The 21415-nt window shown below is 38.8% G+C and overlaps 1 long non-coding RNA gene across 2 annotated transcripts in view; it reads left to right on the top strand.

Annotated features, from left to right (window-relative positions):
* Nucleotides 1-21415, top strand: part of LOC107318113 — a 51761-nt gene that overhangs the window by 9060 nt on the left and 21286 nt on the right. The window contains exons 1-2 of one of the 2 annotated variants that reach the window (XR_004308445.1): nt 14524-14819; nt 15953-16080. This is a non-coding gene — a long non-coding RNA (uncharacterized LOC107318113). Of the gene's footprint in view, nt 1-14523; nt 14820-15952; nt 16081-21415 lie in introns of those variants that run through there. The other variant, XR_004308444.1, reaches the window with a different exon arrangement.

Genomic DNA, 21415 nt, shown 5'->3' with positions numbered 1-21415 from the left:
ATTAATTAGAGCCCTTCAGAATTCTGCAGACATTGGAAGCCCGGGTCTGTGGCATACACGTACATGTTCAATATGCAGAGCTCTGTGGAGTTACCTTGCAGGCATGTGCAGTTTTGAATCCAAACTCTTCTATATCATTATGGAACTCTACTTATATTCAAACTCTTCCCCCTTCCCAGCCTTCTGTTTCCATAGCAGCATACAATAGCCATGGATTTACTTGGATGGGGGGGAAATAGAATGGGGGAAGGAAAGTGTAGTTGTTGAATTGGTTCAATGCCAAACAGAGTCAGAATTATATATACAGGATGTTGGTTCCTTCCTTCAGTGTCCATTTCAGCTGGCACCTAACGTCATCCAGATAATTGCAAGCCACTCTGTCATCATTCAGCCAGCTGCATAGAACAAAACAAAGAGAAATTTAGGATCAAAAGGAAGGAATAGCAATTTAAAAGGCTTTTAAATGTTGTTTTCTCTTTCTCAATCAGCAATACTTAAAAGCCTTTAATTTATCCCACCTCTTATCCCCCTTCAGAAACATACACACATGCTCACATTTGTACTACTTTGAGTGCTGCTAGCTTGAATGATATGTGAGCATGGAGCTGACTGTCAGAAGCAAGAAATGAGGTCAGATAATGACATCCAAAACCACAGCAGAGGGAATCATTCAGCATCCTCTGGTAGTTTGATTGCAGCTAAGAGTGTGAATCAGCTCCACTTTTATACTCCTTTATGTTGAAAGTTCTCCAGTACAGTGTATGCCTTAGATTTGGAGCAGGCATCAGAATCGCAAATGTGGTATAATGCCATATGTGTGGTATGGATTATCAGAGGCTTATTTACCTGGAAGGATGGTGATTTCAGAGGGCTGTGTAAGTCTGCCTTGAACATGCCTGTGCCCTGAAGAACTTTTAGCACTGATACAAGCTGTTAATAAGCATTTGAGTGAGAGCTGTGTGGAAAGTGAGTGTGTTAGGTGTGGAGGGTGAGAGTACTGCTGGGATTGACCAGGAGAGCGCGTGCACAGCTGGCTCAGGCCAAACTGGCTGAGGAGGGTGAGGCATGCACATCAGAGAATGCAAGGATAAGAGACTATGGCTATAGGAAATAAAAGCTGGGAAAAGTGTCCTATTCAGCATGCTCAGTGGAGACTGACTGGCGGAAGGTTTATTATACCTCCTGTGCAGGCTGAAGACAGTTGGACTGAATGATCTTGGAGGTCTTGCCTAACCTTGGTGACTATGAAAATGTGCTTGATGGTGTGGCTAAGAGTAGACTGAGGAGTGTGGTTCAAGTCCTTCCTGATTTAAATTTTGGAGAAATATACCTCTAATTTTAGCAGGAAATTGTCAAAGTGCCTTGTGTGGTGCACATCTATAAAAGGGAGAGTCAGTAGTCCTGTCTGCAATAAATCCTTACAAGATTATTTATACGTTGTTTTCTCAGCAAGACCCATCTGCTTATGTCCAGTCCCTCACTGCACTCATCAGTGTTTTTTCTTTCTGCATTAGCAGATTTTGGTTTCTGTAGACTTTCTCCTACATTCATCCTTTTGAGAACAGAACAAAGCGTTGTTCTGGTTTTCTTTCAGTATATTTCCCTTTTGTTTGCTGTGCTGGCAGGTTATCTCTTGATGAAAGTTTTCCATCAAAGCTTGACTCTGCTTACCTTGCTAATCTTTTCTGGTCTGTTTCTATTTTCATTTGGGTGATCAGGTCTCTGGTTTGTAAATACCTTTCACTTTTATTCTTTGTGTGGCAGAGGGTTTCATTTTCCATCCATTGTCAGCCAACCCTAGCTAACAAGTTGGAATTGAGAGAGAAATTATTTCTTCTGGTTAGTTCTGTGGGCAGCTGGAATAAGGAAAGATGTTTTGTTGGATAACTCAAATCTCACCATTATCCTTTCTCAGTCACTCCATTCCTCATATAGTTAATACTTAATTCATACAATGCTGTACCAAAGGCTTCTTGTTATGCATTTATAGTGCAGAAATCAGCAGCTGGACTGTGAGATTTTCAGCCATCCATTTGTGTTATGAAGTAATTCCCCAGAAGACAGGGGATGTTGTTAAATGTTTCTGAGGCATCCAAGCTCACAGAGAAGCAAATTAATGGCCCTGAATACCACATGATTACTACCTATGTCTTTGTCAAAGTCAAGCTCTACAGCTAGATGTTGATTATTCAAGGAACCTCATACTGACTGTGATCTGGGAGAAATTATCTGTCTTACCTCTGTATCCAGGTGTGCATGTCAAGAGCTGTCAGTAGCTATCAAGGCAAGGTCAATCACAATAAATGTCCTCTGTTCATTTACCTGGGTGAATTAAATACACAAAACCACGACTGCAGGTGGAGTTCCTGTGTAAGCAATGCAGTTGTCTAAGCTGATACCCTGCTACTTTTTTTTGTTGTGGATAGAAAGATGTTTGAAGATCTAGGTGACCAAAGATGATAGTGTTTCTGACCATTAGATGCTGCTCCCAGTGGGAAAATGAGGGTCAGCAATGCAGTATGTAGTGGAGTAACTGTGGGTGAACAGGAAGAGTGAGATGGGAGCTGTCAGCATGAACCAAGCATAACAGCATAAAAGGGGTGATGTGAACTTAGGTGTCAAAAGCCATAGGCATTATAAATGCTTCTAACCTGGAACATATCCAGCTGTGGTTTTACAGTCAGGTTTTGTATGTTTCCTTTTGTTCCTGGGTGAATAGCCCACATAAACATGGAGCACTTACTGGCCAACGTGCTAACTAAGCACAAAACAGAGCAAATTCAGTCAGAAAACTGGCAGTGCTAGGACTGCTAATTGATCCAAGCCCTCCCTGCAAATAGTTCAATTTGACAAACTTCTTTCTGGGAACCTGTGAAATTTCAGCCTGATTTCCTGCTGCTTCACCAATGCATCTCGCTGGAAGCATGCCAGCTGCAAAATGAGATGCAAAGGATTTGGAGGCTGTTTGTTGCTCAGCCAGGTGGGAGCCCTGGGCCTGGTCTTCCAAGCTGCTGCCTGTGGGCCAAAGCAGGTGACTATCAAAGGTGCCATCTTTTCACAGAATTTTAAGCCCAGCAACCAGAGGAAGGTGACACAAAGCTAAAGGCTTTTTGGGATATGATAAAATTGCGTGGAGGTATGCTTTTAAACCAGCTTAATTATTCCAGAGGAGGAATTATGAACACATTTTTATAGGTTTAAATTGCAATTTTACTAACTGAAAGTCAGGGAATGAGGATAAAAAGCCACACAGTCAGAAACATGGAAATGCCTTCCTGGGCATCCTCCCACTCTTTTGACCAGTAGTCAGTGTGCATCAGCCAGCCGCAGCCATCAGCAAGCAGCTGTCACGCCCTTTGGCTGAACTGATGCTGCTTCTGGCCGTACAGCATGATGCACAGCTTGCTGTTTTATTCACTCCTTACATTTACTCCATTTTGTGGATTGAATTATTCATACATTAGCAATTGTCAAATGATCTAGGCCAGAGAAATTCATTTTCTTGCAGGACTGAACCTGATGTGGCAGCATGCTGTTATGTACTGCACCAGAATTAGCAGTTGCTGCTTTTTAGAGAGGAAACGCTTCACTGATGCACTGCTAGAAAGGCTGGTGCCAGGAGAAAGCCTGAATGTTTCAGAGGCAGCTGTTTGCCTGGAGAAGGTGGGGACATTTGTTTGTAGAAATGAACAGAAGTTGATAGCAAAAACAAAATGGTGCCAAATGAATGAGAAAACGCTGACTGTCTTAATGCTGAGCTTTGTAGCAGATTCTCTTCTCATCAGTATTTCTCCATGGCTCTCTTTTCTGCAATGTTTAGGTTGAAAGACTACCACTACATATGTGTGGATTCCTCTAGGAAACCACAGCCAAGACACAGATGTGACTGGGCACAACTGCAGTTTTGTCAAAATTGCAGAGAATGGTCTTTCAGTGTCCACCCTTTACCTTAATTTAGTGGTAGCCTTGCAGTTCATTAGAGAATCTGTGGATGTGGGAACACAGCTCATGAAGAAGGACTTCTGATCTCACTCTGCACAGCAGAATAGATGTGTGAAGCAATACTCCCCACTCATCTTTGGAAAGACAACAGCAGTTCAAAAAGAAGTCATATCCCTCTGACTTCTCTAGAGCTGTTGCTGCTGCTTTTTTCTCCTCTGCTCCCTACCTCCACTTACTTTTGTAGAAGAAATGTATCTAAAATTAATGATTGGTGAAAAGTGGATTTTGCTCTGAAGCTAGTGGAGCAGTGGAGTATACGTTATCCATCAGAAGGATGCATTCAGACTTCTGGACTTGGCCTTGCTCAAAACTGAAGTCAATCTCCCATTCATTGCAGGAAGCGTCAGCCCCTTGGTGTGTATAGGCTCTCGTGTGCAGTAGGCGACATAAGGGAGAATCCCAGAGCAGGGTTGGAATTTGCTTTTGGGATCAACTTAAAAGGAATTGTTCATCTCAACTGTGATATATGTAACCTATCATTACTGCTGTAGGAGAGCGCGTTCTGGTACTAGATGGGCTCTTTAATCTAGCAGAAAAAGGCATAATGAAACTATGCTATTAAAAACTGAAGGCAGACAAAATTGGTTTGTACAGTGAGAGTAATTAATCACTGGAACCGAAGGAGGTTAAGATTCTCTATTGCTAGCAATCAGAGTGGAATGTCTTTCTATACCTCAACTACAAGTAAGGGGCTTGAGCTAGAAATCATTGTGTTCAATCTTTAGCCTGTGCTATGTTGGAAGCCCTGAACAACATGTTTCCTACTGAACTGTGAGTCTATGAATAATTGCTGTTAATTTTTGCCCTTTTTCTGCACCAGTGGTTACTTTAAAAGCAAAAGAAGAGGAAGATCCTACTGTTCAGTTTGAGATTTGAAATCACGGGCTGGATTTTAGGTATAGATACGATTATCATTTTTTAATTAATTTCATTGCAGTGAAAAACAAAATAGGCTTTTTTTCTTTGAGAAAATAAATTTGTTCCAGATGCCTGAGCAAGGGTTATTCATAACAGAACAACCAGAAGCAAAGCAGTTCACAAAACATCCCTTTGCATCTCCTCCCTCTCATTCATGAGGTACTGTTTGCAGTCATTGTCACCTAAAACAAATGTGATGGGCTGGGTGCTGTTGCATTCCTTGTGATCAGAGGCAACTGTAATTGGCAGTTCTGCTTTACCCCCAGTTTTAATAATTTATTTATAGTAAAAAACTAGCAATTCCATTTCAAACAGCTGTAAGTGGCACTACAGATCAGACCGATGAAGCATTGTTTGCCTTTCAGATTATGAATTTGTAAAGGGTTTCTTGATTATCCCTTTTCTTGTTAATGTCATATAATTAACTTAGCAGCATTCTGAGTTTTAATAAAGATTTGTGTATTACTGAATTATACAAACATGTTTCATTTTTCCAGGCCTTGCATGTAGGAGAAGTGTTAGCAAAAATAAATATTCTAATCACTTTTGTCAAAACAAATTGCTAACAATGTCTTTGCTATTCTGCATGTGAGAGCTACTTGTAGCATTCATTAATCTAACAGTTTATGATTTTGATTTCTAGATGGAATGATTAGCATTTCTGAGCTTTTTATAATTCAAGCTGCAAAAATAAGCCTTTTTCAGGGGTCACTGCAGGCAGATAATTTAAGTCTGACTTTGTTCAGTTTAACACAGTGGTTCCAAAGTAACTCATTTAGCATATTCTTTCTGGTGCCTTTCCCTCAAATATTATTTTAAAAACTTTATTTACCATCTGAAATAATACAATTGATTTCTGTTATCATAACATCTGCAGTTTTAATCTTTCCTTTTGTCTTCTAATCTCCCTTTCTTATCGAGAGTAACTAATCCCAAATTCTGCCAAGGTATCAATAACTCCTGGAAGCAATATATTCATTTTTGTTTTTATGAGAGGTAGAATGCTTCTTTGAGTAACACTTAAATTCCTTTGAATTGCACTGGAGGTTTATAATAGCAATGGGATTTTCTCAAAAATCTTTTCAAAGTAATATAATTGGGAAGAGTTTTACTACAGTTTGTGTGCGACTTGGATGCTGGCATGGTGTCTGCTCACAAAGAGGTATTGCTTCATTTCTGTCAATAACAATAACACTATTTGATAGAGCAAATTCTCAGCTATGAAGTGTTATTTTTCAACATAGTCACTACCATTAGCTGTGCGTTTTCATCAGAGATGAAGAGGAGACTGCATGCCATGCTTATAAATATCTGCACCAGTGGAGGTGCCCCACTGTATCCAACTTCACTGTTGAAACACACCACCATCTCCACTGTTCATCTCCATAAACATTCAGCAACACTGATGCGTGTCAGTGGGCACCATTTTTCTGTATGGAGGAATTCGGTGACATACCTTTGCTCCGTATGCACTTCTGTGTCAGACAGTATTCTGTTAGACTGCTCCTCTGCTGCCATCTGTCACATGGCAACAAAATGTAATAGGATATTGGTGGGAAGGTTCAACCTCTACTGACATACCAACACCCACCTTCGATGTTATGGGCCAACATAATAAAATAGCAGGCAGTACTTTTGGAGCAGCTCTTGGCATCCCTTTGGGTTATCTGCTAGAGGGAAAGGTGACATCTCTGATGCCTCTTGCTCCAGTAGTTTCACTTTCTCCTACAGGTAATTTGTAATTTTTTCTTCAATTGTTGAAGAGTCGTAGCCTTTATTGCTGTAATTTGTAATCCAAATTCTGTGTAAAAGAAAGAGCCAAAGTAATCTGTCAAAACAGTAAGAGGAGATGTGTGTGGTGTTCATTTTTTTCCCTGTAAGCTGTCAGTAGGGCAGGGCGTTGTTTAGTTGGAATGGGCAAATTCTCTGTCAGTTGTCATGCTGCCTTTGCAGTTTGTCTTCATTGATGTAAGTGGAATCTGTACATAGTAAACATAGAAAGCTCAGAATCTGTTCCAGACTGCTGTAGGCAAAGGTATCCCACAGGCACTGATAACTGATCAGTTCATATTTTGCTTTGCACAGTTTATTACTTAATTTTTCTGCATTTCCCCTTCCTCTTTATTGACTTCAATTAACTTTTCCTTAGGGTTTGCAAGCCTTGCAAACTTTGGATGCTTAAACAAGTAATCCTGTTTACTCATCACATTACTCCCGCTCCACTTTTGGGCTGAAGTGTGTATTTGTTTAAGTTCTTTTGGAAGCATCGCAACTCAGCAGTTTAATGATGCTAAGAACTGCTCTTGTAAAGTGAGGCAGCAATTTATAGTTCAGTTCATTAAGTTTTAGGCATTGGGATTCTTTTCGTTTGTTTTGGTTTTACTGAGTGATGCAGAAATGTTGGTGAATTTGGAAGAAATCCAGTAAAGCACTGAGAAGCTCTGATATTTTCAGTTTGATGAGGCAAATTTTAGCAACCTTTTGTGGTGGCGCCCTAAAAAACAAAACCAAACTACCATGTAAAGTCAGGCAAAATTAATAGAAAAACTGTTACCGTTATTAACTTTTTAGAGAGAAGAGCTCTCATGGGAACGGGAGCTGTGAAGAACTCCAAATTCTCACATTCTGTAAAATTAGCATGCTAAATTAAAAAAGATGAAGAACACACCCTTCTGGCACAACAGATGAGCTTTAAAGATAAAACATTTGTTCACGTTTATCTGTGTGTGTATGTGCACGATTATTCTTAAAAGCTAAAAACCTTAAGAAAGGGAATGAGGAAAAATGGTGATAACTGAATTTTAAAATAAAAGTGGAATCTATTCATTGTGGAGACCAGAGGAAAACCATTTTTATCGTTGCATGGATGTACTGTTTTCTTGTATCCAATGTGGTGATCTGGTTCTAACACAAACAAGCTCATGAAAGTAGGAGACAGAAGTAAAAAAAACATCTTTAAGTGCAGTTATTAATTTTGTGAAATCCAAATGAGAATACGATTTAAATACAAATATAATATATACCTCAGTGTGTAGAGTTGGACTTAATTTGCAGAATGAATTCCTGAAAATTAGTCTGCTAATGTATGAGGAGTAATTTAATGAGCATCAAGGCAGTTACTTTGAGTTCCTGGCCTTTATTTTTAAGAAAAATAAGTTTGCACTTTTTAAAGCTTTGTTTTTAAGAATAACAGGTTTTGTTAATAGTTGTGTGGTTCAACACCTTTATCTTTTTATTCATTAGATTTCTCTTATATTCTATTGTGGCTCTAGAAGTGTTGCTCCATACTTCGGGTTGTGAATGCCTGCCATAAATTTAAATGTATGGAGGTACTGCAGGTTGTCATGAACATGAAAACTAACAGTGACTTGAGCATCTATCCTAGTGAGTGATCACTTTTACATTTGGAACTTATTTCTGTGCTAGGGGAAGACCAGTAGGAATTGCTCATAGTGGCAATACCAAGCATACATGTAAATACTTGCAAAATCAGAGCAATAATGGTACAAATATAGAAAGTTCCAGTGTGAATGGGAGAGAGGACTGTCTTTCTGAGCAGGATGGCTTTGGCTGGAAGTCTCAGTGTAGTTGGTATTCTTGTGGTTTCACCTGAGAATGTGTTAATTTCCACTATCACTTTCTCAAATGCATATTTCCTTTGTGGTATTACTGCTGACAAACATGAAATAAATTGAGATTTATTTATTTTTTTTTGTCATTCTGTTTAACCTTTTAAACTGTTGCCATATTTGACAAAGTTTCTACTCCTTTATTTTTCTGTTAGCAACTGGATCTCCAGGTAAATGTTTCCTTGAGTTTGAATCTAGCTGGTATATTTTACTTTCTGTTGCTAAGTATGTGTGTGGAAAGTATGCAATATCAGATTAATAACAATAAATCAAATATCTGAATTGCTTTCTTCCAATCCAATAAATAGAATATCCTATCAAAACTACTCATCATTTTGAGCTTGTTCTGGTTGCACTTGCAGACAGGAAGAGGAACAAAAATAGTAGCTTGTTTAATTCTGGCCTGCATCATTTACAGGGCTTTTATGAGCTCTGCTGTCAGCTCACATTAACCAGAAGTCATTGTTTCCATTGGAAACATTGACAACTAGAAGCATTTGGCTGCACTGGGCCTCGTTACTTATGTTTTGTTACCTTGTGATAATACTGTAATAGGTCATTACTGTTCTTGTTATAGAGAAAAGGATTTTGTTTGGTGATGCATAGTGGCTGTTTGGGTTGAAAATGCTTGCACCTTGAAGCTGCAATGCCTCCTCACATCATTAAAGTGCAGTTCTAGGGAGAGGAAAGGCATATTAACTGGAAATGACCAGATAGAATGACATCTGTGTGTTTGTGAGGCGGTATTTAATATGTTGATGGCCACTTGACAAATGTTCAGCTGCTGGCACAAGCGATGATGGTGAGGGGGCTCTGTCCAGCACAGATTTCCTTGCTCTTGTGCAGGGCGAGTTTTTTCATTTCTGTTGCTGTGGAATTTTCAAAAACAAAGAAACAACAGCAACGAAAACCAAAAAAACAAACCATGAGAAGAGGCTGAGATTAAAATACTGCCCTGAGTTTACTTGGTTTCCTTCTCAACATTTAATAGTGCTTAAACACATGTTTAATCTCTCTTTATTTTTAGAACAATAGTTTAAAGAAATCTCTCATAAAAGTGTCTGAATGACACTACAGAGCATAAAAGCTCCTCAGAAAAGAGATTTTTAATGGAAACACTGCTGCAAGATTTATTATAGTGCTTCTGAAATTGTGCTGTTATAATAAGGGTTAAGGCTCAATTGTTCGCTCTCCTGCAGCAATAACTTTCTCATTGGCATCTGAAAATAAACCCCTCTGAATAAAATGACACAGAAGACTTAAGTTGTTTTCTTGAGACAGCTCGCCTTTCTGTACAGAAGCTATTCGGAGGTCTCATACTGTAGTTCTGCTGAAAAATTACACTGGCTTGCCAAATATCTTAATGACTTTTCTCTCAGCAGTTGGTAATGGTGAAATGTTATTCTAGTAACCATAATGTCTCTCATAAAACAATTGCATACAATATGTACTGTACTTCTATTTCAGTGAGTACTTCCATCGGGCTTGGATTGCCAGTAGCCATTTAACATTTCATAGCAAACTGCTTACCAGTCCTTCAAGTGTAATATTGCAGAAGCAGTGAAGAAATGCGTGATTAAAAGCATTGACTGAGAGTGGACCATTTAGTACTACCCTATCTTGCAAGATAAACCAGCCTTCACATACGTAGGCGCTCATCATATAAATGACAGTTCTATGTGGTCATTTAATTTTATGATCTCAATTCTCGCATATATTGCTAACATAAATATAGCGTTCTCCTGCAGGGAGGTCTGCTGGGTGTTATAAAATCAGTAAGACCTCAATGGGTTCAAATGGACATCTTTTATAATTATTGCTATAAAATTTCTTGACAATGTGTTTTGTTGTCCAATGGGTAAAGAAAATGATTTTCTAAAAGAACAGGTCCACAAAGAGAGCAACCAGGCTTAGGCATTTGTTCCTGTGTTCAAACATATTTAAATTACCTCTGTTAGCCATACCTTTTGGATAGAAGCCAATAGCATGGAATAACTTTTTACAATGAGATGCCACTCAGTGCATGGCTGTATTTTCAGGGTGTTTTGTTGTTGTTGTTTTTTGGTGGCAAATGTAGAGTATCTATAGGGAAAAGATCTGCTGTTTAATGCAATTACATTCTATTTGCCAAGCAGTTCATTTTGCATGCCCTTGAAGAGATTGGGGAATTTTAAAGAGGATGAGGGCATTAAGTGTATTCCCAGAAGTCATTCTGAAGGGGGGAAAACTCACCCATGCTGGAATTCAGTACGCTTTTATTGGCTGCAGGAAGGACTTGCTTATGTCTTTCTCGTATCTCTCAAAATTTATTGTTGACATGTGCCTGGAGATGAATCTCTATCCCATTTATTCACACTTCCATGCCAAGCACGTTAATCTTATTCTGGAAGTCTGAATGTCAAAGTTTTGCCTTCTGCTCTTGCACTGGCTATGGAACTTTAGGATCCGATGGCATTGAGATGTAGTTGGATGTAGCTCCACGTACCAGCCCAGCGACCCTCTGTGCTAGGAGCTGGGTCTCTGGGGAGGCAGGGACACTCATAAGCAACTCAGCAGCTTTGTGCCTCAGTTTACTCAGCTTTTGATTCAATTTCTTGTAAGATTTCTGTACCAGTCATTCTAGAATAGTAAAGTTTTGCATCTGTAAAATTGAGTGGCATCTGTACCTGGATGGTTAGTTTGTATTAATATCTCTCTCATGTTTCTCTTTCCATATCCAGATGTTTGTTTCTTTTAATATACATTGTACTGAGTGACAAGTTTTCCTGTGGGTTGATGATACCTCATGGATTTATTTAAAATTACAATGATTGATGCTAGTTTATCATTTTGTTCCTCCTGAATAATCTGTCCTTGGAATGGATTGGGGAAGTTCACAGCACATATGGACTCTTTCTCTTGCTCCCTCTGGCTGTGTTTCACACTAAATCTCTCTTATCTAACCACAACAACTTCTTAAAGCTACTCATGCATTTGCAACTTATCTGATTGCCCAGTATCAATAACGGGGAGGATTCATGTCTCTAAAGGGCCTTATAACTGCTGGGTACACACATAGTAAGTTCAGAAATTTAAAGCTAAATGTGTATTGGAGTAGGAAATGCAAGAGTAACATGCGTTTACCTCAGGAGTTAATTGGATGGTTACTACATAATTATAGTAATGAAGTTGTAGATTTGCATTTGATAAATAACTACACAGTAACCTCTGTAAAGATTTAGGTAGCAGATAAGTTAACTTGTTGCCTCTGCTGTGTTTCCTAGGAAAAGGTCTAAGCAAAGGCAAAGCAAACAGTGTATTTATTATGCGTCTGATTTTTGAGTGTTGGTATGTCATGTTTTGGACATTTTTTCCTATGCCATTTTATAACCATCGCGTTACTTGTTTTTCTTACCTGAAATAAGAGCCAAATGCCTTCAAATGCATTTACCTTTGAAGTAATTAAAATAAAGTGTCTACTGACCATAGCAAATAAGCAAACATGCTCTGCATGAAAATGAGCAATGATAAGGAAGAAATTGTTATGCAAGAAAACAGTAAGGGAAGGGAAAAAAAGAGATTGCAGCTGCAGTTTCTTAACCGGAACCTCAGCAAACCTAATCAATTATTCTGAGCCATCTTTCACATAAATATGTGTTAGCTGCTATAGCTTGGAGATATTTGTTAAGAAGATTGTCAGATTTTTGTATAAAGGGTCAAAGCCATCTTCCTCCATCCATGTTCTGGTAAGAAATAATTTACAGGAATTCCCAGCATTTTGAAAATTGCTTATTATACAAAAGGTTTACATGCTGCTCACAAGCATTCCCAGTTTTTTCTCATATTCTGGTGTGGATGGATGGGTGAAAATAGCAATGGGTAAGTGTGTAGCTCCTAAACAAGCACAAAATAGAAGGAATTAGATGAAAGAACGGGGAAGTCACAGAGAGCTAACTGAGAATATGTAAATAGTTTGACTGAAATCCTAACTGATTTACTTATTCAAGTGAGAAATGTCATTCTGCTTTTCAGAAGTGTGTGCTATTGGTATGCAGATAAAAGCTCTCCAAATAGGTAAGGCTGAGATTGGATCATCTAGGTCCAATTGTTAAACTACATAAATTGGTTTTGTGATAAGGCAGCAGCTCAGTTTGTGCTGCTTGAGTCAGTGTAGTTGCCTTGTTAGCAGCTGTCCCACAGCATGAGTTTGCCAGTTCAAGGCTGAAGGTGTAGTTGACCACTCTAGATACAGCTTGCTGAATACTTGTCTGATTATAATACTTATTAGTAGCTGCACAGCTGCTCACAATGCATCCTCTCTTTAGAGACCCTCATGAGCAAAACTGTAAGCTGAATTTTTGTAGAAGTCAGTTGTTAATTTATATTTTCTAATATACGCATATAGAGTTTCTCCAGCACTTGTTTGCATCAAAAACACATGCAACTGTAAAATGAAGCTAATAAAAAACCAAAAGAGCAGGTCTGCTTTCAGTACCACTGGATACTTCTACTTAATGTTTTCAGTTTCGAAAATGTGGTTTGTGTAGTAATTGCTTTATGAAGAAGCTTAATTCAAATTATGCAAGAACATATATATATATATATATATATATATACATACACACACACACACATATATGTATGTGCAAGAATATATATATATAACTGATTTTCTATATACAGAGTAAATATGCATTAGACATGAGAACAGTTGCCATGATAAACAGTGTATGCTTTCTGGGCAGTGCTTGGTAGGAAAGTGGGTTTTGTGGATTTCTTCTGAAAATGGAGAGGTTCAGATTCCAGCGAATCAAAATATAAGCTTACAAATTTATTTCAGCAATGTTTTTATTTTCATTTCAGTGATGGTAATTATGCATTGGTGACCTCTGTTAATCTCAGCAGTGATTTTAGGAGCTGGGTTACAAGCCTGAGGTCTGGTTGCACAGACCATTATTATTCTGGAAACTCTTTGATATCCAGTGAAAATTCCTCTGTTGATCTACATTCTACGATGCTAAACTCCGTTTAATTTTTACTAAATACTTCTGTTTATTGTCCTTTAATCCTGACTTTGCTGTTATTCCATAGTAAAAAGAAAAATCTTTTAGAGCAGGGGCTGCTCTCAGATCCTAGACTTGCAGATTTTTATGAGAACAGCATGCAGGCTCTTGTTAAACACCAGTGAAAATGCATAGCTAATAGTGGTGACTATGTTGAAAAACGGTATTTTATAGCTAAGAATTTACCCCATCAAACAATGTTATTGTGCTCTTGTAGTTGCTGTGGTTTCCATAGAAATAAATAGGATGTATTACTTTTGGAGTGACCTATGTAGGATTGGACGTTCCATAGGTTGTAGTACTGCATCAGTCTTAAGTTGTATGTTGTCCTGGGAGTTTGACTCTGTTAAAGTGCTGTTAGTAACAGGGAGGTGTTGGAAGACTTAATAATTTTTTAGGTTTAGGAAATGCATATTGAGGAGCAGCACTGAAGCTCTCTTAAGCCCGTAGAGAGACTTCAGTTGATATTGATGGGCTCAGATTGGTCCCACAGGGCATTATGATGATTTTCTGCATGCACACCACTTTTTGGATGACTTGCTTTTTGGGTCTCTGGAGACATAAAATATTCCCTAAATATCAAAACATCCCAGCAGAGGAAAATTAACCATTTCTGTTTACATTTCACTGGTCTGTTTTGTATTTTAATGTAATTTCATAAATTATTTTAGCAGTAAAAGTGCTGGTATTCTTTTAAAACTTAATAGAAAACTAAAAATATAAGAAGCATTCTGTAGTGCAGCAACGACAATTTTTACTCAGTTCCCTCACAAACTTTGATGTGCAAGTAAGGTGAACTTTCTTCGCATTGAGTTTATCTCGAGGTGGAAATTAGACCCACAGAAGCTAAAAGCTAAAAGAAAAGAGGTCCATAAAGGCTCCAGAGAAATCCTGTATATGTTTTCAGTTCAACAAGTTTCCTCAAATGTTATTTGAGGAAGACGTCAGTGTTTCAATGGAGAAGGTCATTACCTGGGTTATGAAATAGCCCTGGGGACAAACTGTCTAGTGGAAGTGGGACTGTGTTCTCCTGATGGTGTATTGTTTCACCTCTGCTGAAAAGAGTGGGGTTGCTTCAGCATAATGGTAGAGTAAGTGGAATCATGAGCAAAGTCAGGAGTGTGGGCATTTCTCACTTTCTTCTTGGCATTTTTCATCTGTGTGTCCTGCTTGTGCCTGGCAGCAGCTGCAGCAGAATGGCCCCTTCATACAGCTCAGCTTTCTCCAGGTAAGGTAGCATTGTAATACAAACCAAGAAGTGCTTGCTTTAGAATGAGGGAGTTTCCACAGAGAGAGCAGAGCTCCTTCCTTTAATAGAAACATTCTGCAAAGGCAACCATGGTGCTGCAAGAGGGCATTGAATGCCAAATGATGCATGCAGTGTATATGGTAAGGATCAAGGACTCAATGGCCAGTTCTAACTGCATAAAAATAATTCATTTCTAATGTGTAGGAAGTATCATTTGTCATTCCTTCTAGATATTAGACCTAATTCTATTTTTGTTAATGCAATAAACTGTATGTTGGGTGGTACACTTTAGACATTTTTCTGCATTCCAATCTTGAGGTGTGTGGCTGAGAAGCTGAAGCCCCTAGCTTCAAATGCAAGTGGAGCAAGCGTGTCCCATTTCTAAGATGAGGTCCCAAATCACCCCACTGAACCTTCCAGCCCCTTTCCAATCTGTAGAAAATGAATGATATGCAGTTCTTGACTGTCACATAGGCTGCCCTAATTCAGTGAAGCGTTTCTGCTCCCATGTGGAGGCACGCTTACTCCTCCAAACCATAATTGTACAGTTGTCCTGAATATTATTTATGTTCCCTTCTCACTGCTGTGAGTCAGTAATACGAACAGAGAGAGGGAGCCATCTTGTGGAAGACGGCTTTAATTATCTTCCAGTCTTAGTAGCCAGACTACTGAGAAACTTAATCCTGTCACCTTTATTTTTGCAAAGAGAAACCTCTGTTACAAGTGAGCGTCCTATAACATTCACACAGATGTGTTGGCTTTTGCACAAAGATGCATTAAGTGAGCTGGGAATGATATTGCTCCAACATTTGGCTGCGGGTACTTGATGTGCAGCAGCATAGCATGCTTTGTCACCCAATCTGCAGATACATAGTCAGAAGTTTCATCTCTTCTTTCCATTTTGCTACAGTGCACAATTTTCGCATTAAGTGTAAGTCTTGATATGCTTTGCAGCAGACTGCAAATGAAGCTTCAGTGCTTCATTGTGGAAATGCGCAATGAAAGTAGCAGTGAAAATAATATTTTTCCCTTCATCATTACTACTTTCAGTTGAATAAATGCACAATTCTTTGAGACTACAGCAAACATTAAAAAGCTGTTCTCATCTACAGGTTCCAGCCAGAGATATGCAAAATGCTTGTAATGAAGCCGCAAGCCATGTGAAAACAGCAACAAGCTATTGTAGCAATGAGTGGCTCCTGCTTCAAGTAGAAGAAAAAGAAGAGAGGGCATCCTCACGGTGAGAACATGTGATGTGGGTATGGAAAGGCCTGAGCTATTGAAAAAGGGTAATGAAAGTAGTGTTTAATGTTTTGGCTTCTGCTCCTGAGTTAAGGAATGAGCTGTAATTCTCATCCTCTGTCTGGGGTAAGGAAGAGTGGTTCCATGTTGGGAAAGGCAAGGGGAATCAGTATTCAAGTTGGCTTATAGTATGTTCTTCGTCATCTAAGTGTCCATGCATCAATTAACACAAGACTATGCAGTACCTTAAATTCTGCAGTCAGTGGATGCTCTGAAGGTGACCAAATTACTTTTAATCAAAGTTCTAGAGGTCTTTCAGTGTGTTTGATTTCATTACCAATGGGAAACTCCCTATGATTTCACTGAGTTCTGTTCATAAGTCTTTTTTTCCACATTACTTATGGAGGATTCACAAGATATGAAATGGTTTTGATATGGGGAGAAATAAAAATTAAAGTCAATATAATGTGATCTCTTGATCAGTAGTAAATATAAATGTAGAGAAATTTTTGCATTTGGAATGACACATATTTTTTCTTTTACTATAGAAATAGCTCGTGGAGTTTTGATTTGTTTTTCCCATCAGCACTGTGTTTGTTGTAACTTAATATTCGCTATACTCAATTTACAGATGATTTTATGTGTTAGATGTTTATCTATGATGTATTTGAGATTTGGGAAACTAGATGGGGTTTTGTGAAATACGTGTAACTATCTCAAGAATTGTATCTCTTTAAAGGAAGTTAGCAAAACTGTATGTTAGTGGAGCATGGGATCTGAAATAATCAAGTGAATAATTGTTGCACAGAGCTGGCAAATCTGTAACAATGTGATAATGTTCATTTAAAAATGAAATTAGATATAAGGTTGGCAGGCTATTGCTCTTTTTTTTCCCTTAAAAGAGATTAGCCATTCAGTTGAATGAAACGTTGTCTATGAATCAACAGAGCAAGTGGAAAGAAGGGTCAGATATTTAGCAGCGTTTGGTAATCACTGGCTTCATCTCCGCGTAGACCTGCTAAATCACTCACTGTTCCAGGAAATAACATTCCTTTCCACTAGATGAGATGCTGCTCTCTAAGAGTAACTCAGCAATGGTCAGGGACCCCTTATAGCCTTGGGTAGGCCACAGATGTCCTCCCAGGCAGCGACTGCTATTACTGGAAATTCCCCAACTCCACTAGTTGTTTTCTTATGTAGAATGAGTCTTTCAGAATAGTCCAAAACAAAGGATAATGCTACATTGCACTCTGGCTTTTTATGATCTTTCATTAGGAGCTCAAAGTGTGTGTTTGTTAAGCTGTAAATGTCATTACCTACTTCTCATGAATATTTCAGGTTTGGAAATTTACAGGCTATTGTTCTCATTAGCAAACCACGTTGTTTTTGGATACCTCTGTGATGAGTGATATAGAAAGCCTCAGTAAAATGAAACAAATGTATTCTAAGTGTAAAGTACTGTGTAGCCTGCTTTTGCTTTGTTTTTATTCTTTTTCTCGAGCAGTCAAAGTTGAAAAATGGTGTAATGTTTGATTTAAATCTACTTATTAGCCTATATAACATACAGATGCTGTAATATTTCCTTACTTTATTAGGAGTCAAGGTACCTGAACTTCTGGCAAACATTAATGTCTTAAAGATAACTTTAACTGTAGTGTGTTTTCAGTTGTTGAACCAGTAGCTGGTCCAAGCAGAAATATAGCAAAGATGAGTGGAAAAGTAGTCTCTGCCTCACTTCCACACTCAGCAGTACAGTAATCTAGAGCAAATAAGGTCCATCTCTCTTTGTTTTGCCAGGTTATAAAGGGGCAACAACCTCTGGTTCTGTGGCTATGGAGGCTCAGGAAGGCTTAAAAGAGGACTTAATGGGATGCCTGCTGCTCAGGCTGGTGCTGGGCAGGCTGGGAAGCACCTGGGAGGATCCAGCTCTGGCTCTGAATAGAGGTCTGAGATTTGGCTGTATAAGTCTTGTCCCCCAGAAAAGGCACTCAGGCACTGTTCAGTAATATCATGCAGTTCACGAATCTAAAACTGCTTTCAGTGAATGCCAAGAAAGTAAGAATGAGTCGTGATGAGCTCTCTGCATTATTCTGATGTGTATTGTGGGTTTCTTCAAACTTGCATATTGCTACCCAAGTGAATGCAGCTTTATGTCAAGGCTTTAAAATGGTCTTTAAAGTTAGAAGAAGGAAAGGGAAAGTGCTGGCACAGGGAAGATAACTTCAGATACACAGCTTTAAATTTTCACAAAAGCAATCCAGAATGAAGTGGATCTCTCTTTCCAGAACTTATTCCATGTTCAGGGGCAGTTCTGTCCTGAGGAAAGAGAAAGGGATGTAGAGAGGGGTAATAAAGAGGGGAAGAGAAAGAGAGCAGCTCAGACTGAAGGAAGAATTACAGCACCAAGGCATTATAAGCTGAAGACTTGCTCTCCATCCAAAGCTGGGCAGGGCTGTGTGAGGTAGGAGAATATATGTATGGTACTCTCCTTTGGCTGTTTATGTTGGTACTGATGTTTTCACGAGGTGGAAGAATATCAGATGCTTTCTTCTGTTTGTGAATTGCTTTAACCTGTTGTTGTGATGCAAAGCAGGATAAATCTCCTGAAGAGTCAGTCCTTTATTGGCTGGGGATTAACTAACCATGTCTGGTATGCAGGGATGTGCAGTGCAGATCCTAAGAGCTGGAGAGATGTCAGATTTCAGTTTGGTAGAGGTGAAATCTTGCCATGCCACACCACAGACGTTGGGTCTGGAGAAAAGGATGCAGAGCAGAGTTGTCTGGTCTGGTGATGGTGACATGAGCTGTACCAGGAAAATAGGGAGGGCAAGTGCTCAGTTTTCAATAATGCAGAATACATCATTTGAGGAAGCGTCTTCCAGTGATGTAAAATAAATTATAATCCAATGTTTCGTTTTCTGTAGCATCTTAGTTGTATATTAAAAACAGTAAATTATCCTGATAGAGTGAGTGCAATATTCAAGGGTTTCAGCAGTCTTTTTGAATCTCCATTTCTAAGTGATACATGGGAATGATACATATCCTGCACAGTGGGTATTGTTATATGGTGAGATTGAGCATGAGTAGTATATCACCTGAAAAAAAAAGCCACATGGAGTCCACCCTCTTTTTGCTTCCATCACAGTGTCTTTCTGCTTCATTTTTATGACTGGTATGTCATTTGGTAATTAGTATTCTTCAGCTTTCTGTAACATTTTTAATAATGCTGCTGCCTTCGCCCTCTGATGACATTAGTAAATATGTTGATTTAATTTTTTATGCACCTGTCAAATTGACGCATTGTAACCAGACAATGTGATAACCATACAGCAAATTATTAGTTTTGTAAGGCTTTTGTTCTATACAGGGCAATGTAATTTCCTCAGGATACCTAGGGAAACAGGTCATGAAAGCTCAGGGATGTTTGCATCATGTGACAAAGTTTCTTGAATGCTCTCAGTTCACCATCTCACTGACTGGTATCTTGACCCAGCAGAACTAAATGGAGAAAAATGCTGATGTTTTGAGGACAAGATTCCCAGTTAGAAATCTGACACAGAAATAATTTCAAACACATCCAGGAGTTTCTTTGCATCATGTGTATCATCCAGAATGTCGTGGTCTGTGTTCTGATGCTTAGAGCTATAAACTGCTGCCTCGAAGTCCCCTGTGCTCACATGCAGCTGCTCTTAGTAAGGGCACTTTGGGTCCCTCTGACAGACTTGTTTGAGAGGGATTGCTCAGCAGTGGCAGAGCACTCCTGTAGTTCTCACCCAGGGCTTTTCTAGCATCCTTAGTAGCCCTCTAACATCACCAGGAAGGAAGCTAGAAATCTTTTTTTTTGCTTTTTTTCCTTATCTATAGATATCTTTTTTGCATGTGCCCAGGTTGCTCCTGAAGAATAGTTATGGAAAGAATCTTCCCGACCTGGTGCGTGTTTTCTGAATAATTTTAGATGGCCATTTAAAAGAAGAAATGTTCACATGGATCTGTTTCCCTTCTCCCTGTTTCTGCTGAAGTTCTGCTGGCTGTCCTCTTGTCAGTGTAACAGTCAGGGCTGCTGGAGACGATGCAGGCATTCCCAAGAAGTGTACTTTTGCCCAATAGTTCAGTGAGCAGTGATGCCTTTCTTTTTGTGTAATTAACATGGGAACTTGATTCCCATGTTCCTCACTGTCTGCCTCTATAGAAATCCAACAACATGCTAAGAGGAAGTAATACACAGAAATGATCTGTGAAAGCTCTGCTGTTTTTATAGTCTACCACAGCTTTTAAGGAAAAGATGTTGCCTGGAGTAGGCATTATTGAATCTCAGATGTTACAGAAAAGAGATTCTTTAGGCCAAAGTGACCTTGCAGTGCAGTTTTCTAACAGTCTTACAGCATCCTACAGCCCAGCAATAATGTTTGCCATAAAGAGCCTTGCATATAAGCCAAGGTGAAACCAGGACTATCTTGCGCTAATGATGGAGGTTTTAGGGAAGTTCTGTCAGCTTATGAGCTGTGGAAAACCCAAAGATGAATTATTATTGTTTAAGGTGTACTATAAGAGCTTGGACTTGCTCCTGTGTGTTTGTATATGCTTGGAGAATCATCAGATAATTGAGAAGTTGTGTAGCCATGAAGAAATCTACCTGAAACCTGGTCGAGGCCATTACAGGAGATATCAGACAAACACCTTTGTTAATTATGCTGCAGAATAAATAGAGGTAATGAGTATCCAGTTTCTTAGCTCTTTTACTTTCATCACATAAACTCTTGAGCTTGGAGAGAAAAATTTGTTTCCAAGGTGTCAGCTGCTAACCTGACTACTAAGTTGTCATCACTGAAAGAAGAGAACATTGACAGACATCTTTCTTTTGAAAGAGTCATCTATAGTGTTGTAGCTGTGAAATGATTGCAGAATAGCTGTCTACCAGAGGGAAAATGCAGTTAGGCAGCCTTTGGACTTTTGGTATGTGCTAATTACAATATGAATTGTATGAATTTCATTTGTACTCATGTATTTATATATATATCATTAATTTGTTACAAAGAGGGGAAAAATCATTACTGTAGAGTCAAATTGCCTGTAAATGACTAAAGGAATATGTTAATGATCCTGCTCCAAATGAATAATTATAAAGCAGGTGCACTTGAGATGTGATCATTTAACTGACAGCAAGCAGCTTCTAATATCTTGAATATCCATGATAACCGTGATGTCATAGCAGCCAGATAAAATCATTGCTCGCATCCTCCATACAGAGGAGAACTGTAGGTGTCCCCATATAGAGCTGTTTCCCTGATTACTTAAAGAATGGTTAATTTATAAACAAAACAAGAAGTCACTGT

This window comes from Coturnix japonica, chromosome 9, assembly GCF_001577835.2.
Source record: "Coturnix japonica isolate 7356 chromosome 9, Coturnix japonica 2.1, whole genome shotgun sequence".
In the NCBI taxonomy this organism is placed as follows: Eukaryota; Metazoa; Chordata; class Aves; order Galliformes; family Phasianidae; genus Coturnix; species Coturnix japonica.
The sequence above is the reverse complement of the archived record's forward strand: the minus strand, read 5'-3'. Positions and strand labels throughout refer to the sequence as shown.